This window comes from Marmota monax, unplaced genomic scaffold, assembly GCF_021218885.2.
Source record: "Marmota monax isolate L192 unplaced genomic scaffold, Marmota_monax_Labrador192_F-V1.1 WCK01_AAM20220418_F8-fsc00760, whole genome shotgun sequence".
NCBI lineage: Eukaryota > Metazoa > Chordata > Mammalia > Rodentia > Sciuridae > Marmota > Marmota monax.
The window spans coordinates 148,642-164,364 of NW_026694599.1; the positions used below are offsets into that span (position 1 = coordinate 148,642).

The following is a 15,723-nucleotide window of genomic DNA, read 5'->3' on the forward strand; positions in this document are numbered from 1 at the left end:
CATGACTTACACATGGTAGGCAAACATTCTACCACTGAGCTACATAAGCCCTATTTTGAGTTTTTGTATGTTCCCCATGCTAAAGCTTTTTCTATTCTGTTTGGAGATTTTTGTTTGTGTCTATAAAGACAGTCACCACAAGTGGATTGATAGGCTAAGGGCTTCTGGGCCATGGCCTCTGAGGCTCTGTGGCTGCCCTTCAATTGACCTGGTCCTTGAGGGCTTCTCTTTCGGTCTGGTCACTTTTGCAGCCCCCTGCCTGCTGCCAGGTTTCTGGATCTGAGAGGGAGAGTAGGAGGGTGAGCTCCTCTACTCCAGTTTCCTGCCCTGGTGGTGGTGTGGTCCTCTTCATCCTTAAATTGAATACATCCTGTCCTTTGTAACTACTCAAGACAGGTATATGTCTAGAAGTGTCCTCCATGCCTGAGAGCCCTTCAGGTGGTCCTTCCTGTCCCTTGCCAGGCAGAGGGCAGCCTCCATGGTGAGGTGAACTCTCACCAACTGCTTCTTTAGCAGACTTTGAACACACTTCCTGTTCCCTCTCTGCCTCCTCCTGTCTAGGGTGACCTTAGAAACTAGTGTCCTTTATTACCAGGCACTTGTGCTTGGCCTGGCTGAGCTTATGTGTACTGTGGCCTCAGGGTCTGTGTTTTCAGGCCCTTGGAGTATCATTTGCCACTGGCGTGGTCATCTTTCTACTTCCCAGTGTGTGTTGCTATTGGGCTCCTTTTCTACTCCTCAATCCTGCTGCTTATGATCTTTTAAAAAGCAATTTCTAATATGTCACTGGAGTTGGGTTTGGGAGGAAAGGAGATGGATATGTGTTTCCAACTGTCCTTTTCACACAAGAGATTACAGTCTGTTATTTATCATGAAAACTGATGAATGAGCCCACAGCACGGTGGAGGGGAGAAGGGATGAATTCTTCCTGTGACAAAAATCCCAGCAATGATGTTCACTTAGTTTTCTTAAGGCAGTGATTAGAAGTAATGGGAAAGTAAAATAAGAAGCTATCATGACTAGCAGTTTAACTTCTATGCTTCCTTGTGGTTTCCAAAGTGGATTTTGGAGAGATTGAAGCAAGGCACCTGGAAGACCTGAATTGCAAAAGACTGAGTGAAACCATGAGTGTGAGCCAGATGGAGTCCTCAACCTGTAAACAGATAACACACTACAACCTAGGCCCTGAGGTCCATGAAATGGCTGAAAGGATAGACTCACTGACAGACAGCCACATCTTCCAGATCTTCTGGGAAGAAGCCACAGAGTCGTTGAATTATCCCATAGGGGAATATGAAAGGTGACCTCTTGTGCTTACAGAGGCCTATGAGTACTTATACTCACCTTGTTATCAAAGGTTCATGAAACTATATCAGTATCTGAAGTTAAGAGATGTCACCTTGGCAGAAATTGATGTCATCTTCAAAGACTTTGTAGATAAATACAATGACCTGACTTTGGATCTCCAGATCATGTGTGAAGTACACCCTCAGGCACTGAAGGGCTGGATATCAGAGCATGTTGAGCAGATCAAGGAGTACCATAGCCTTCACCAGGCAATCAGCTCTGCCAAGGTTATCTGCAAAGTCAAAAAAGATTTTAGTTTGACTGGTGACTTCAGTGTTCTTTACACTTTAATAAACTTTATTAGTTATTTGCTGGGGACTCCTCTGAGGTGGGGGCCTACCTCAGACTCCTTGGAAGCCCCAGGGATTCTGGGATCGGCAGTGTGGCAACCCCTTAAAGGTTCTGTTTGGGCTGCACTGAGGCTGGAACATTCCATGGCCTGCATTTTTACCTTTTCTTGAGTGTGACTGTTCCTTAGCTAGTGAGTTTTCTTGGGTCGATGTGAGAACCAATAATTTGGAAGAGATAAACCATCCTCTTTCCAGAGGAATCTTATTTCATTAGGTTATAAAAGCGCAAAAGGAAATATTTTGTCAATTGTCCAGGTACCTTTCCTATTTCCAACAGGAAGTACCAAGTGCTACATTGCTTCCTTCGTAGGTCAGGCCTGTGTTTCTCCCTCCTGTTTCTTAGCCTCACATTTTTAAGGTGTGTGTGGCTATGTTTAATAGAGACAGGCATTATAGTGCTTAAATTTTAGCAGAGTGTGGAATTGTCCATACCTAATCTGGAAACTTTCAGCAAGTCTGTAACTCTCACAAACAGAGAAGCCCGGATCTGGCAGGGCTGCTGTGCAGAACAGGTTTCAAAGTCCTTGAAGGCTTTGTCATGGCACCGAGGTACTGTGGACAGTAGCTTCTGCAGCATAGCAAAGAGGGCCATGGAAGTCATACTATTTTTGGTGCAAGAGTGTGTCACACTCTTGCTGTAGCATCTTCTTGTCCAGGCATGTGGGAAGGCAGGCATGGGTAATCTCTTGTGTAGCCCTCAAGAGAGCTTCATCTTGCAGACTGATGACTTTGAGGCCACCTGCCATGAAAGACTGGATCAGATCAGCTTGCAGCTCATCCAGGCCAAGAAGCTGCTACAAGACATCAGTTAGCCCCACTGCCAGTGTCTGGAGAATCTGGCCCTGCAGAAGGAGCTGGTCAGCTGCCTGCATGAGGTTCTGGGAGGTACAGGGTAGCTCAGCTTCAGGTGTTTGCTAAGTTTTGTTCCTGAACTTGAGGACATCCCACCTCAATCATGTGTGTGTGTTAGGTGGAGGGCAGTGTTTGCTTCCAGTAGTTTGCATCAGGGCAGCTTTTCAGAGTTCTGGTTAAAACTCTTTTCTTTGCTGCTCTATCCATCTTTGGATGCTGGCATCATTTTCTTCAGTATCTTGACTCATTTTGTGCCTTCCAACTCATTCTTCTAGAGGACTAGACAATCTCTTGCACACAGGGAATGTTGCTGCAGCAAGCTTGCAGAAGCTGTGCATTTCTCTCCCAGTCTAGGTCTGGGCAGCCTATGTGGTTGTGTAGATTAGATAGGTGGTGGGGGAAGAGAGGTAAGAAAAGCCAAACATATGGAGCAGGAGCAGCACTGATGCACCACAGAGGCCTGGAAGGATACCTACTGCAAGAACTGGGGCTGAGCTGGCTCCAGCTGTCATCCAGATCTGTACTGCTTGTATTCCTGAGTCTGCTATGATGTATAATCTTTGTTTGGTAATTAACTCAGAAGAATTATCTCAATTTTTTTAAAAAAAATAATTAATTATACACATATTATTTACCAACTGAACCTGTTTTTGTTTAAATGATGATGTTTGCGAATTAAAGGAAATAAGGTGCACGCAAGCCTAGTACAATGCCTGGGAATTATTTGTTAAAGGTTAGATGTTGGTCAGTGGTGTCATAATATCCTGCAAAAAAAAGGTGTCCTGGAGTCCTAACTGAAGGCAGGAAGTGGCAGTCGGCCCTAGATGTTTACTTAGTGTCTACTGATGGCCTCAGTAAGGATCATGCCCCAAGTATGAGTTGTGCAACATCGTGGAGTGGTCCTCTGCCAATCCCCTTTCTGTCCCAGACATCATCGAGCTCCAGGTGTTTGTGGACCTTGCCTTCATCTTGGCTGAAGAAAATGGCATTGATGTGGACTGGGTGGTCTGCTTCCATGATGCTGTGCAGGGCTATGAGTCCCTGCTGTATAAGCTTGACAAGAAGGCAAGCTTCAGCTAGTTCATTGAACTGCTGAAAGAACTCTGGAATGTTCTGCAAAATGACCCTCACCTTCCCAGTAAGCTGGTGAGTCTTGTTCCTTTTTCCAAGACATGGTAATCTTGCAACCCTGGGGAACTTCTGTGCTTTGAGGCCACACAGGCAGCCATTTAAATTGATGTTGAAAACCAGCTTTTATTCATGAATGGAAATGCTTTCTTTGTCTTGGGTTGGAAGAGAGCTATGGAACTGCATATCAAGAACAGTCTCCACCCTACAAGACAAGTGTGAAAAGAGCACAATAGGAAGTTTAAAAGAGGGTGTACAGTGGTTTTCTCTGAATGGTAGTAATTGTCTTTTATTTTATTAATTTGGGTATTTTTAACAATTGATATTGATTAATTTTTATGAGAAAAATAAAAATATTTAAGTAAATTGTCTGTACCAGAGTCTGAGTTAACCTTCATTACATAACTCACCCAATGAGCAGAGATGTCCAGAGGCCTGCACTGGCCTTGGGACAGCTGGTCCTGCATTTGGTTGAAGGGTAGGGAGATGGACAGAGAGAGCAGTTTTCAGTTTGTCTGCTGGAAGCTCACATTCTCTTAAAATGTTTCTAAGTTTTTCTGGTCATACTCAGGGACCATGGCAGGACATTAAGAACTTAGGGCTCCTGTTCAGTCAGGCATCTCTCCTCAGAGGGCCTTTGCTCTGGGAACCCACCAGAGGGCACAGCCTGTAGTTATCTAACCAATCATCCATAAGTGCAGGCCATGTGCACTCCAAGTGTAATCTAGGAATCTGGCACCATTGCAGCCACAATGAGTGGTTAGTGTCCTGGGGTACCAGGAAGGGGTACCTGAGGCAACCTCAGGAAATGGGCAAGAAGTTATGCCTAGAGCCCTGGAAGAGGGTGGCTGGAGTTTGCCCAGCAAGAGCAGAGGCATGAGGAGGACAGGAAGGAAGACAGTCATTCAAACTTTGGTCCATGTTCTCTGCTTTTGTCCCAACAGTGAGATTCTGCCAGAAACTTGGATTGGCTGAAGACAGTGAAGGAAAGCCATGGGTCCATCAAGCTCTCTTCCCTGTCCCTGGCCACAGCAATCAACAGCAGAGGCATCTATGAGATCACGGCATCCACAGGCAACCAGAAGGTGAGCCCTCCCATATTCTAGGTATGGTGTTGGTGGCGAGCACTGGCCTGCTGCAGAGTCAGGGTTTCAGCAACCAGAAAATTGATTCTAAACATGTTCTACATCCTAGATCTCCCCAGATGCCATTCTGCACCTGATCCTCCCTGGGGGTCAAAGTGGCCTGGAGCCAGATCGCTGCTATACATTGGAAGAGCTGAAGGATTTTTTAAACAAGCTGATGCTTATGTCTGGCAAGAAATACCACAAAAGTATGGAAGTGAAGAGGTTTTCTGAGGTGAGCAGGTGCCCCTGTTGCCTTAGGCTGGGCATGCTTACTGCCTTGATGCCTGCAAAAGGAAACAGGCAGGGGTTGGCCTCTGGTGGACAGAGTGGCTCCAGAGATTGTGGAGCTGGTGGGTCTGCAGGATGTACCTTGCCTGGAGCCACATCTGAGGTGGGACAGCCCCTGGAAGCATCAGCTACTCCTTAACAGCATCAAAAAGATCTGTCACTACTGTTGGTCAATCCACTGCATTTAACAGGATGTGATCAGGTAGATAGTCTTTAAGAAGAAATATGAATGGCTTCATTTACTCTGTAAATTGGTAAAATCAAACATCTCAAGTTTCTAATGGGCAATCTTCATCAAAACTAAAGTAACGAAGCCAGGTGTGGTGGCACATGCCTGTATCTCCAGCAACTCAGGAGGTTGACACAGGAGGATTGCAAGTTAAAGGCCAGCCTCAGCAACTTAGTGAGATCTTGTCTCAAAATAAAAAGGGCTGGAGACATAGCTCAGTGGTAGACTACCCTGGATTCAATCCCCAAAAACCTGAAGTAATTGTTGACACATGTTATTGATTTATATAATAGTCTCTATCTCATGTAAAGGTTATTTTCTTACAGTTTATTTGCGCTTTACAATTGACATTTTTCCCCAGTGCTGGATAGAAAGCCAGGGCCTAGCACATACTAAGCAAGTGTTCTACCACTGAGCACAGACCAGCCCACAGTCTATATTCTTATCTGCCACCTGATCTCTTCCTGAAGGTGGCTGCCCTCTCCCTAGGCTGATCACACTTCCCAGTGACCCAATGGGAGGAGTGAACCCAAGTTGTTTGAATTAGAACTCGTGTGTGTCTAGATTGGTATGTCCCCCTGCAGTAGCTCACTGTGACATCTGCCTTATGCCCCTGTTTCCCCCAGTTATTCTGCCATGTGCAGTGGCTTGTGCAAGCTTTCCTGAACCTATATTCTGTGAGAAACATGCTGTTCCAAACCTGGACTGCCAACGTCTACTGCTGCCCCAGGAATGGCGTCTCCATCTGCATTAACTTCCACTTGGAGTTGGTAAGCCAGCTGAAAGAGAGTGGGGATGTCAACCAGCTGATGGAAGCCCTCTGTAGGCAGATGGAGCACTTCCTAGATGACTGGAAGGAGCTGGTGAGCAGGAATTACAGGGAGCAATTCTACCTCAACTTCTACATGGCTGAGCAGCTGATCCACCTGAGCACCGAGCTCAGGAAGCAGAGTCCCAGCAAAGCTGCCCTCATAATGCTGTCCTTCATCAAAGGCAACTGCACCCAGCTGACATCATAAAGGCCATCAAGGGGTTCAATGAGGCCATCAGACACTGTGTGAGGACAGTGATGGAAGAATTACCACCATTGCAATCCTCTAAGATCAGCCTGGTGACCAAGCTGAGGTATATCATGGAACAGTCCCTGGAAAGCATGAGTGTCTTTCTGCATTGCTACATGGACCTGGAGGCCCTGGGCCATTGTCTGGCTTACCTGGCCAGAATGGGTGGGCCTCCTGTGGAGCGGTCTCTCCCTGAGGGCCTGCAGGCTGGCCAGCCAAACCTGGTCATGTGTGGCCACTCTGAGGTGCTGCTGGCTGCCCTGGCCATCTACATGCAGGCCCCAGGCCATCCCCTGCCCACCTTCAATGAGGTGCTACTCTGTACCCCAGGGACCATGTTTGAGGAGGTGGCCCTGCTCTTGCACCATAGCCTGGCCCCAGTTTCCCGGGGGCAAAAGGTCTACAGCCTGCTGTTCACAGACTAGTTGAGCTACGAGGTGGCCTGCCAGGCAAAGGCCCTCTTCCATAGCCTGTGCACACAGTGTCCCTGGGAGGACTACCAGCTGGTGATGGTATGTGACATCAAAGGAGTGCTGTCCCCTGCCCTCAGCTTTCAGCCAGCACAAAGTACACCTCATCCCCCAAGCATCCCTCCATGCCATCCAGGCCTACTTGGCACATCACTACCAGGTCCTAGTATAGACCTTGTCGGCGGCAGCTGTGTTCAGAGACCAGATATGTGTGGGGATCGTGGCCTTGGAGAGAGCAGGAGTTGGTAATGAGAGCCCTGGGGTGGGCAGGCAGTTTCTCAGGGCTTCCTAGTGACCCCTGCTTCTGTAGCAGTGGGCACCTCAGATGACACCCCTCTTCAGGTGGGAAAGTGAGTCTCAGGAGGGTCTGACTCCCTGCAATCAGTGCATCCCTAGATTTTTTCCACCCAGGTAGCAATTCCTGGGAGCCCTGCTCCTTTCCTTGTGTGGACTTCTCTACACTTTTTTCCTGCATAACCTCCTTTGACCTCTTCCAGGTCATGTTGAAAAACCAGCCTCTGTCTCAGAGCAAAGCCTGTCCAAGGAAAGGACATGACCTTTGTCCTTGGAAAGACCCACAGAGCACTCCTAGGCACATTCCCACCCTGCTAAGTGGTTTATCTACAAATAACAGGAGAGATCTGCTGTGCCAGGTGTCCCTGACTCAGTCAGGCTAGGTAACCCATAGTAACCTCCTAGAAGACACCAATCAGCATGAGAAATACCTGGGGTGCCAGATGACCCTCCCAGTAGTTTATGGTGTTGGGAAACCATGTAATTCAGCATGAACACCCCTCTTGGCTGAAACTAATCACTTCAAATGAATCCCCCTTTTGTAGCAACCAATCACCCCTACCCAACTTGTTCCTGCCAGTGAATGTGCTAATCATATTTTAGAGTTGTTATTTGATTTTCCAGTGGTGTGTGATGATTTGCTAAGAGATGCTAGGATGTATGTGGGGGTCCCTGCCTTCTCAAAGAATGTATAAACTGCTGCAAACCCTGGGCTCAGGGCCTCTCAGTGTCACCAGTTGCTGTGTGTGTGTGGAGGACAGAGCTAGCTCGCAATAAACACCTCTTTTCTGTTTACATCTATTTTGGTCTCTAGTGGTCTTTTGGGGGTCCTTAATTTGAGCTTAACAGTGTTAGTGTGAGCAGAAGAGGCACAGCTGCTCTGGCTCCAGGAGAAGAGTATCTTTGTACCTTCCCTTTAGTCAGTGTTATGGTTCCTTGGAAAGAGGTGGTGACTTCCATTCTGTTGACTTCAACCTGTGAGCATCACTGTGCCTTTTCCAGACACAACCTGCTCTCTCCTCCCCCAAGGAACATGCCTCTGCTTTTACTTTATTACACTTCCATCACTGTCATCATGGAGAATGTGAGGATGCTGGGTGGGTGACAGCTCGGGACTCTGGCTTCATGGTGGAGTTATCTAATATGATGTTCTGTTGCATCAGTTTTGAATTTTATACATAGAAGTAACTTTTTAAAATTTTTTAAACTGGGGATTTACCCCAGGGGTGCCCTACCCCAGCCTTTTTCATTTTATATTTTGAGATATGGTCTAACTAAGTTGTTTGGGGCCTTACTAGGTTACTGAGGCTGGCCTTGAACTTATAATAATCGTATCTTGGTTTCCCAAGCTCCTGGGATTATAGGCATGTGCCACTGCTCTTGGCAGAGAAGTAACTTCTAATCTATCTGAATCTGTTCTTCTTGTGTCTGGAGGCTTAGGATCTAATTTCCTTGTTTTAACATTATAGGGAAATCTCTCTATGTGAAGAGACTGCATGAAAAACTTAAAAAAGAAATTCATCAGTGAAAAGGTGCCTTTAAAGATTGTTCAGTTGACTGACTCCCAGGTGGATGAGGGCCAGGTCCTGGGCTCCCTCCTGTTTTTCTGGGATGCTCAGTATTGGAAAACGCCCATGATATTCCACTTTGATGTGACTGTTTCAGTAAGTGCCCACATGGCAACTGAATGGCTACATCAGAAGTCTCACATTCCCAGGGCCCCATCTGCTTCTCCTTGTATGAAGATTCCCTTCCTTATTCACTTGCCTGTAGTCAGTACCCTTCTCTCAAGGAAGAAGACAGAAGGGTGCTGGGTTTGGGAGGAATGGTTGGCAATTGTGTATTTTCAAACCCATGCTTCTCTGTCTTTACTAACAGACTGGAACTTGGGTCTTTCTTTTCAAAATCCTCATTTTGCAATACCTAATGGATATGAGTGGGAAAATGTGGCTTCAGAACCCATGTCATTTATATATCATTGAAATTACAGAAGGAAACTCAGTACTGCCAAAAAGGTCTACAAAGCTGGTATTTACACAGGGCATTTGCAGGTGGTCATGGCGCATCTTTGATTCTGTGGCCTGTAGCCTGTGTTGACACACCTTGATTGTTTTCCACTTTCACCTTAGGGGAGCTATGAATACATGTAAGGGAAAATGCATGCTTGGACTTAAATCTTAATGATATCTATAATGATGATACTCTCGTGTTGATTGGTAGCATCTTGGATTTGTCTGGATATGTCAGATTGGTCCTATGTCTGGGTTGAATCCAAGGTGTTCTGAGTATAGGAGATTCCTCTGTTGATGGCCACTGTCTCCCTTTTTGCTAGTTAGGATGACATTGAGACTTCATTCATGGAAACCTGTTAGCTGAGACTGCATGAAAACCTGAAAAAAATAGTTTAACAGTGAAACTGTGCCTTTTGTTGCACATGTGTTCATGCATGGTGGAGAGATCAAGCCACAGGATTGGAAATAGCTTTCTGGTTCATAATGCAGCTGCCATAGTTGAGCTTCTGTAATGCTCTAACATGCAGATGCCAGTCTCTGTGAACAAGAGGCTACAGAAAGCCACATGCATTCAAGTGACAGTTTTCATAAAGGCCTATGCACAGGAGACCACATGGAGGGTTAACACATATGGGCTTCTTTCAGGAAAACAAATTCTAACTTCTATTTATGTCTCTTCTTTGCAGAATCCACATATACCTCAGTTCAGTTTTTTTGACATCTTCCCCAGAGTCACCTGCAAACCTCCCAAAGAAGTGACAGCTATGGAGCTCAGCCCTGAGAGGAGCTTCATAGAGCCTGGAATGGATGAGAGAGAATTCTGCAGTGCTACTTTCCAAAGACCTTTCCAATATTTAAAAAGATTCCATCAAAACAAAACCTAGACACATTTCAATATCAAGAAGATTCAGAGGAGTGCATCCAGCACCTTTTAATATATTGTGGAGTCATAAATCCCTCCGGGTCTGAGCTCCAGAACATTGTTTTGTTCCTCAACTCTCAGCTCAAGGACTGTGAGGCCTCTGTGTTCTGCAATGCAGACTTTCCTGGAGATATACTACAGGGCTTCAAGAACTTTGTGGTTACCTTTATGATTGTCATAGCAAGAGACTTTGCTACACCAACACTTCATACTTCTGACCAAAGACAAGGGAAGCACACAGTCACCATGGATGGGGTTGATGAAGAAGAACTTGCCCCATTCACTCTCTAGAGGAGGTGGGAGTCAGAGCCTCACCCATATGTGTTCTTCAATGGCGACCATGAGACCATGACATTCATAGGTACCATCTCTGGCCCAATGAGAATGACAGCATTGATGCCATCAACCATCTCAATGGGGAGATAATCAGGAAAGATGTCATGGCAGAAAAACTGTACAGGGAGTTGTTGCTTCAGGGGGTTTCCTTCAATGTTGACTTTGATAACCTGCTCAGATATGAGAAACTCTTGAGATTCCTGCCAGCTACTAGGAATTCCTCAGGCCCTTGTCCCTGATGAAACATATGATCTTACAATGGAAAACATGCTCAAGATTCTGGCCATTTAAATGCAGTTCTGGTGTGGGATCCCAGTTATCATCATGGGAGAAATGGGCTGTGGGAAAACCAGGTTCATTAAACTACTTAATGATCTGAAGCACACTGATGCCTGGGATAAGACCATAAAACAGGTCAAGGTCCATGGAGGAACAACTGCAGCCATGATTCACTCCAAAGTCTTAGAGGCTGAGAAAACTGCCTTATCCAATAAGAACCAACACCAGTTAGACACCATCTTGTTTTTTGACAAAGCCAACAGAACAGAAGCCATAAGCTGTATTAATGAAGTCTTATGTGACCAAACTGTGAATGGACAGTCCCTGGAGGAGGACTCAGGCCTGCACATACATCATAGCTGCCTGCAATTCTTACAGGAAGCACTCCTAGTAGACCATCTGCCCTTTGGAGTCAGGTGGTTTGGGATACAGGGTCAGTGCAGAGGAGACAGCAGTCAGGCTGTGCTCTATTCACCTCAGGCAGCTGGTGTACCATGTCCATGCCCTGCCCCTGAGGCTGATTCCTCTAGTGTGGAATTACAGGCAGTGAATAACACTGCTGAAAAGCTCTACATCCAGCAGATGGTGCAGAGACTACTGGACTACATCAGGATCAGTGAGGATGAGACTCATGTGATCACAGAAGTGCTCTCTACCTCTCAGAGGTTCATGAGCAACACTGAAAGTAAGTGCAGTTTTGTCAGTCTCTGGGATGTGGAGTGCTGTGTGAAGGTGTTCACTTGGTTTCATGGCCACAGCAAAGTACTGTTGGTGAAGCTGAACACCTTTCTCTGTGAGATCAGTGTCAGAAAAAATAACTTCAGGAGAGACCCCATCTTCTGGTCTCTAGTGCTGGATGTGGGGGTCTGTTACCATGAATCCCTAAAGGAGAAGGAATCCTACTGCAGAGCCATTGGCAGGTATTTTCCAGAACCAAATGATGACAGCAGGGTCATCCTGGATGAGATAACACATGCACAGGATCTTTTCCTGAGTGAGATGCCTCTGATAAAAAACATAGCCAAGAACCTGGCTCTGAAGGAGAACTTCTTCAGGATGATCAACTGCAGTGAGCTAAAGATACCTCTCTTCCTGATGGGAAAGACTGGCAGCTCCAAATCTCTTTCCAAGACCATCATGGCAGATGCCATACAGGGCCAAGCCTCACATTCCACTCTATCCCACAGCCTGAAGCAGGTCCACCTGGTGTCATTCCAGTGTAGCCCCCACTGCACCCCACATGGCATCATGAACACCTTCAAGCAGTGTGCTCACTTTCAGCAGGAAAAGGACCTGCAGCAGTATGTATCTGTGGTGGTGTTGGATGAGGTTGGCTTGGCAGAAGATTCCCTGAAAATGTTGCTGAAGGCTCTGCACCCACTGCTGGAAGATGGGTGCATTGAAGGTGATCCTCCCCCCCCACCAAAAAGTTGGCTTCATAGGTATTTCCAACTGGGCCCTTGACCCTGCCAAGATGAACCAGGGTAGTTTGTGTCCCACAGCAGCCCCAGTGAGAAGGAGCTCATAGAGAGTGCCAGAGGGATCTGCTCTGCAGGCAGCCTGGTGCAGGACAGGGTCCAAGGGTACTTCGCCACTTTTGCCAAAGCCTATGAAACAGTGTCCATCAGGCAGAACAAGGAATTCTTTGGGCTTCACAACTAGCCTCATCAAGATGGTCTTTTCCACTGCGAGAGCATCTAACAAGAAGCCTTCTCCACAGGATATTGCACAGGCAGTCCTTCAGAACTTCAGAGGCAAAGATGACATCCCTTCTTTGGACATCTTCATAGCCAGTTTACCTGAGGCCAGGTGCATAGGAGAGGTCAGTCAGCACCCTGGAACTCATCAAGCAGAGTTGGGGAACTGGAAGAAGCTGAATCCCGCTACTTGCTCATACTGACCAAAAACTACATGGCCCTGCAGATCCTGCAGTAGTCATTGTTCAGTGAGGACCAGTAGCCTGAGATCATCTTTGGTTCCAGTTTTCCCCGGGACCAGTAGTACACCCAGATCTGAAGAAACATCAACCAGGTGAAGATCTGCATGAAGACAGGAAAGATGGTGGTGCTGCTGAACCTGCAGCACATCTATGAGAGCCTGTATGATGCACTCAACCAGTACTACATCTACTTCGGGGATCAGAAGTATGAGGACCTCGGGCTTTGCACCCATCATGTCAAGTGTCAGGTCCATCTTGACTTCCACCTACTTGTCATCAAGGAGAAAAATATGGTGTACAATCAGTTCCCCATGCCCCTCATTAACCAGCTAGAGAAGAAATACCTGGACCTCAGCTCAGTGCTGCAGGGGTGGCAGAAGTACATCGTGCAGTAGCTCACTCAGTAGGCGGAACAATTTGCTGATGTGAAGGCCCATCAATTCCTTGCTGGGCACAAGTACAGCCCTGCTGATGTCTTTATCAGCTTCCACTCCGAGGCCTGTGCCTCCATGGTGCTGCAGGCTGTGAAGAGGCAGGGCCCTGGGGACCTGATGGAGGAGATGTACCACAGGGTGTCTGAGGAGGCCAAGCTGATCCTACTGTACTGTGCCACACCAGATGCTGTGGTGCAGCTGAGCACCTCAATTTTGGGCTCATTTGTGGCACAGGCGCTGTCACACAAATACTGGAACAAGCAGAAGCACCACTCCTTTGCAGATTTCCTCCAGGCTCATCTTCACAATGTGAACCTGGAGCGCCATGCCATCTTCGCAGAGGTGACTGCCCCCACAGCCTTTCCTTTTTCTCTTTCATCCATGAGCTCTCTATCTCCAGTGCCAGAAGGTCTCAACTCTGTTTAAAGCACTCTTCAGTCTGGGAAACCCGTATGTCCCTCCATGTTAGGCACAATGAGGATAAGTCCATTTTGGCCTCTCTCACATGTTTGTGAGCAGAGCTCTATTCTGAGAGCAGCACTGAGCACAACGTTCAGTTCCCAGGATACTGGGCCCACCTGGGATATAAGTGATTGGCCTGCTTCTCATTTTTGGACAGACTAAGAGTAATGGACAAGGATGCCTCCCATTCAGATGCCCTTAGTGTCATAGGTGAAAGTTGTGCAGCCAGGTGGGGGAATGAATCATAGTTGGTTCTCCTTAAAAGACATCTCCTGGGCTGGCCATGAAGGCTGACTGGGTAGATGTCAGAGGAAGAGGCCTTCTTGAGGCACAGGTGTTGAGTCTGAATCTGCATCTGTGCAGAAGTCTCTGTGCTGACAGAGCTTGAAATTCAGGCTGTGAGTGCCAGGTTGTGGAGATGGGATAGGTGGAGAGACATGTGGAGGGGCTTGTGGACAGCCTTGAGCTTGACCTTGACTGCACAGAGAGGAGCTATGAAGGAAAGTGTATGTAGACATGCCCTAATGGCTGGGTGATGGAAAGACAGTGGAGTAAGAGAGTGACATTGAGAGGATAGATCTGTCAGGAAGCTTCTGGCATGGTGCAAACTGCAAATGGTTAGCAGGCAGTGTGGCTGGGCTAATCATCAATTCCATGGAGGGGTGGCAGGAGGTGGAGGACAGCCTTCCTGAGATCATTGCAGCTGTGTGCCATCATCATGGAGACCCCAAGAAGGAGCAATGGGTTTGAGAGCAAGTGGTAACATCTGTTTTGGATAGGTTTGGATGTCTGCTGTGTGGTTGGATGTAGGAATATGAAGCTTGTCAGTAAGGACAGGTATAGAGAAGGGGTCTGGAGCCAGGTGGAGTGGCACATACCTGTAATCCCAGTGGCTTGGGAGGTTGATGCAAGAGGATTGAGAGTTCAAATCCATCCTCAGAACTTATGGAGGCCCTAAGTAACTTAGCAAGACCCTGTCTCAAAATAAAAATTAAAAGGAAGTGCTGGGTTATTGCTCAGTGCTTAAACCCCTGCATGGTTCCCTGGTACCAAAAAAAATGGGGTCTGGATAGCTGAGGTCCTATGTGCCTGGGAATGTCTGGGTTTTCACCATGGGATATGGTCCATGGCAAAGAATGGAAAACTACTGAGGGGAAGGAGAGTTGCCAGTGGCTACCTACATTTGATAGCATGAAGTCAGATTACAAAATGTAATGGCATTGTGCTGAGCCCTAAAGGATCAGAAGGCTCTCAGGTAGGGTCCAAAGCTGAAAGAGAGACATTGGAATCTCATAAGGAGATAAAGGCTTCTTTTAGTCAGGCCAAGTCTTCTTTCTGCCATCTGTTGACCCTGGAGGTCCTGCTTGCCTCAGCCACTCCTTGTATATAAAAACTGCTCTGGGTTGGGCTTCTTTCTGTCTGAGTGCCCACTGGCCCTTGGTTCTGACCTGGTGCTCTGTGCCCTTACTTGAAATCCAGCTGATGATTTGTGTGCCCATGTTGCATGCCCATGGCCAGATGCCCTTAGTGTTATAGGTGAAAGCTGCACAGCCAGATTGGGGCATGGATCATAGTTGGTTCTCCTTAAAAGACAGATACTGGGCTGGCCTTCTCCAGACTGCTGATGAACCATGACTGCGAGGCCCTATGGGTAGAAGTGAAGGGCTTGTCCCTGAAACTTGTGATCTTGACACTGCAGCAGTTTGACACTGAGTACTCATTCCTCAAGGAAGTTTGGTGAGGTGTCATACCTGCCCATTACCCTTGGCCCCTGCCCTGGGAATGTGGTGTTGCATGCCAGAGTGTGGTAACCACCAGTAAGGAACTCTGAGTACTATGAGAGGGCCATTGCTCAGCCTCCTGGTATGCCCCTCTGGCCCCAGTTGTAAGACAGTCATGTCCATCTGTCTCCTGAGCATTGTGTGGCCCTTTCCTTCTCCAGTGGATTGCATCCTCACCTTGTGGAGGGAGACCCCACCTGGATGCTGGGTTATGCATGGCCTGTGATTCCCTTCACTTTGTGGAGTGTTGTGATCCATGTTTTTTGTTTGTTTGTTTGTTTTGTTTTGTTTCACTTGTGCTGGGGATTGAACCCAGGGGTTCCCTACCACTGAGCCACATCCCCAGCCTTAATAGTTATTATTATTAATTTTGAGATAGGGTTTTGCTGAGTTGGTGATGCTAGCCTGGAAC

At 47.2% G+C, this 15,723-nt stretch overlaps 1 pseudogene; it reads left to right on the forward strand.

Moving 5' to 3' along the window:
- Positions 1 to 419: 419 nt before the first annotated feature.
- On the forward strand, positions 420 to 15,267 carry LOC124077600 (E3 ubiquitin-protein ligase RNF213-like; annotated as a pseudogene).
- The last annotated feature ends 456 nt before the right edge of the window (positions 15,268 to 15,723 follow it).